The sequence below is a fragment of the Apium graveolens genome, chromosome 8 (genome assembly GCF_009905375.1).
Source record: "Apium graveolens cultivar Ventura chromosome 8, ASM990537v1, whole genome shotgun sequence".
Classification (NCBI taxonomy): Eukaryota; Viridiplantae; Streptophyta; class Magnoliopsida; order Apiales; family Apiaceae; genus Apium; species Apium graveolens.
The window spans coordinates 230,505,363-230,509,679 of NC_133654.1; positions in this window are offsets into that span (position 1 = coordinate 230,505,363).

A 4,317-nucleotide genomic window follows, 5' to 3' on the forward strand; every position below is an offset into this window, starting at 1 on the left:
CCACCAGGTAGATGGTCAAAAGTATATCAAAGCCCCTTCAAATCAGGCTTGCCTCCATCCCACTCTTGCATCATAGCTAAAGTGGTGCTGTCAATAGGAGCACTCGAGATTTGCAGCAGCTCGTGTGCTGGCCAATGAACACCAACTGCCACACACAGCTTCGTCACCACAGACGCATAGGGTATAGATACTGTAGTACTCCCTCTCAAGAATCTCATAATACCTTGGTAGATCACCTTCCCAAGGTCCATATAGTCATCCTGAAGAATCCCCCAAAACAGTCGCACACGCTCCACAGTCACATCATGCACATAAGAAGATGGCATGATGTTAGCACAAATAAACGCGTTCCATGCACGGGCAAACCTGTTCATGCTCGAAGCCGGGAACGTAAAATAATTGGTTGTGCCCCTCTTGAACTTCTAGTGAGTATCAGGCATGCACAAAGTAGCAACAATCAGATCCAGATTAAAGTCCTCCGGAGTCTTATCATTCCAAGTATCCTGACCAGGCTTCTTCGCGGGCTTCTCAATCACCCTCCTTATCGCATCCGCACTGTACTCCACCGTCATCCCCCTAACCACAGTGAAACCATTCTTCTCCGCCTTTGCATTAGCATAGAACTCACGAACCACACTCATGGGCACAACAATGGGTGCCTCGCAAAAAGCAACCCTGCCCATCCCAAGATCATCTCCAATAACTTACCATCTTTCCCTGATGGCAGAAAACCTCACTCCTTTGCTATAGGCTTCAAGAGAAGCCTCGTATACTCCGCTTTAGCCTCGGGAGTAAAAAATCTCGGCCTCACATCACCTGCACTCGAAGAATCAGTGGTGCTGCTGCTTACTTGAGTTCTTTGTCTCTTGGGTGCCATTAAGATTGAATACGAGAGAATAAAAGATATGTGTTTGAGAATTTGAGAAGTGGTGGAGAAGTTCGTGTATAAGTGTATGTATATATAGGTGGTGAAAAGAGAATAAGATATGGAATAGAAGTGGGAATTGATTATGGGAATAGTAGGAATAATGGGTTTGATTTGGAGAGGGAAATTTGGGATGTGAAAGAGTAAAATTCGGGTATGAATTGATTTTTAATCAAAGTCCCCGATTTTCTCTATAATTCCTAGTTGTTATTTTTTTTCAGAACTCGGGGACCAGCACGACCGTGCGCTACCTCAGTGCGGGCGCGCCGTGATTCTGATGTTTCAGCGCGGCCGCCCCGCTAGGGAACGCGGGCACACTGTATCTCTGGAATTTCAGCGCGGCCGCCCCGCTTCCTCAGTGCGGGCGCGCCGTGCTTCTGTACTTGGCCCCCAATTTTTTTACTTTTTTTTATTTTTTTGTGTTTTCCTCTTTTCTTCTTGCTTCCTCTACCTACTAATGTACAACAAACTTGGGTTGCCTCCTAAGAAGCATTTGCTTTACATCGTTAGCTTGACGTAGAAACTCGAGATCAAACAGAAAACAAAACGGCACTACCTACCTCGTGGTTTGTCGTGTCACCATAGTAATGCTTCAAACTCTGACCATTTACCTTGAATGCTTGGCCCAGATCATTCTCAAAAATCTCCACCGCTCCATGTGGAAACACAGTTTTGACAATAAATGTCCCTGACCACCTTGACTTCAACTTTCCAGGAAAAAGATGGAGCCGAGAGCTGAACAAGAGAACTTATTTCCCTGGCACAAATGATTTGAGCACTAGACCCCTATCGTGCCACCTCTTGACTTTCTCCTTATACATTTTGTTGTTCTCATAAGCTTGAAGTCAAAACTCATCGAGTTCATTCAATTGAAGCATCCTTTTCTTTTCAGCTGCATCCAAATCAAGATTCAACTTCTTCAAAGCCAAATACGCTTTATGCTCTAGCTCCACCTACAAATGACACCCCTTACCATACACCAACTGAAACAGCGATATTGCCAATGGAGTCTTGTATGTTATTCTATACTCCCAAACAGCTTCATCAAGCTTTAAAGACCAATCTTTTCTCGATGGACACACAACCTTCTCTAAAATGTGCTTGATCTCTCTGTTCGATACCTCGCTTGACCATTCATCTGAGGATGATAAGCCATGGCAATGTGGTGATTCACATTATATCTTTGCATCATAGCAGTGAACTTGCGATTGTAAAAATGCGACCCCTCATCACTGATTATGACTCTTGGCGTTCCAAATCTTGTAAATATCTACTTGTGAAGAAAATTAAGCACTATCTTAGCATCGTTCATTGGCAACTCCTTAACTTCAACCCATTTAGACACATAATCAACCGCCAACAAGATATATTGATTGTTATAAGATCAGACAAATGGCCCCATGAAGTCAATTCCCCAAACATTGAAGACTTCAACCTCGAGAAGCATATTAAGAGGCATCTCATTCCTTTTGGACATATTACCCACACGTTGACATCAATCACATTTCAAAATGAACTGATGAGCATCTTTAAACAAAGCCGGCCAAAAAAAACCTGCATGAAGAATACGAGCTGCTGTCTTTTCTCCACCATAATGTCCTCCATAAGCCGTTGAGTGGCAATCACGCAAGATCCCCCCCCCCCGCGTTTCGCTGTAAGGAATACATCTCCCGATAATTTGGTCAGCTCCTTGTCGAAAAAGAAACGGCTCATCCCACATATACCACTTCACTTCATGCAAAAACTTCTTCCTTTGAGCGTATGTCAAGTCGGGAGGCATGATATTACTCACAGGATAGTTCACAATGTCTGCAAACCACGGTTCTTCCTCCTGCACTCCAAACAGCTGCTCATCGGGAAAGACTCATTGATCAATGATTTATCTTATGAAGTAGCAATTGGATCCTCTAAACGCGAGAGATGATAAGCGACTTGATTTTTAGTCCCTTTTTTGTCCTTGATCTCTAACTCAAATTGTTGAAGTAAAATAACCCATCGAATCAATCTAGGCTTCGAGTCCTTCTTCGAGACGAAATATCGAATTGCCGCATGATCAGTGAAATTTGTCACATTTGTCCCAAGCAGATAAGATCAAAATTTCTCAAAACCATAGACGATAGCCAAAATTCTTTCTCCGTAGTAGTATAATTCAGTTGAGCACTATTTAGGGTCTTACTAGCATAGTAGACCACATGAAATATGTTTTTCTTTTTCTGCCCAAGAACTGCTCCAACTGCATAGTCACTTGTATCGCACATCATCTCAAAAGGTTCACTCCAATCGGGTGCAGTTATGACAGGTTCTGTGATTAAACTCTTCTTTAAGAACTCAAAAGCAGCCACACACTCGTCATCAAACTTAAACTGAACATCCTTCTCCAGAAGATTGCACAAAGGTTTAGAAATTTTTAAGAAGTCCTTGATGAACCGCCTGTAGAAGCCCGCAAGACCAAGAAAACTGCGAACTCCCTTAACAGAAATTGGTGGAGGAAGATTCTCGATGACCCCCACTTTGGCTTTGTCCACCTCAAGACCCTTGCTAGAGACCTTGTGCCCAAGAATAATGCCCTGCTGCACCATAAAGTGACATTTTTCCTAATTGAGAACCAAATTTGTCTCAACACACCTCTTGAGAACGTCGCCTAGATTCTGCAAGCACTCATCAAATGAATCACCAAACACAGAAAAATCGTCCATAAACACCTCCATATTCTAACCAATCATATCAGAGAAGATAGCCATCATGCATCTCTGAAATATGGCTGGTGCTCCACATAACCTAAATGAAACTCTTCGAAAGGCGAAAGTAGCAAAAGAACATGTGAATATAGTCTTCTCCTGATCTTCTGGAGCAATGCAAATTTGATTATAACCAGAATAACCATCCAAAAGACAGTAGTATTCATGCCCAGCCAATCTGTCAAGCATCTGATCAATAAATGGCAGAGGGAAGTGATCTTTTCTCGTGGCCTTGTTCAGCTTCCTGTAATCCATGCAAACTCTCCACCCCGTGACTGTTCGAGTAGGAATGAACTCATTCTTCTCATTAGCAACGACTGTGATACCTCCCTTCTTTGGCACACACTGAACTGGGCTAACCCAAGAACTGTCAGAAATGGGATAAATGATCCCTGCATCCAGCCACTTAAGAATTTCCTTCTTCACAACCTCTTTCATGATAGGGTTTAACCTTCTTTGTTGCTCAACAGTAGGCTTGCTACCTTCCTCTAGCAGAATTTTATGCATACAATATGAAGGGCTGATTCCCTTGATATCTGCTATAGTCCAACCAATTGCTGATTTGAATTCTCTAAGAATTCTCAAAAGCTTCTCCCCATCGCTACCTGAAAGGTTAGATGCAATAATGTTAGGTCCCAATATGTTTGTAGAAGG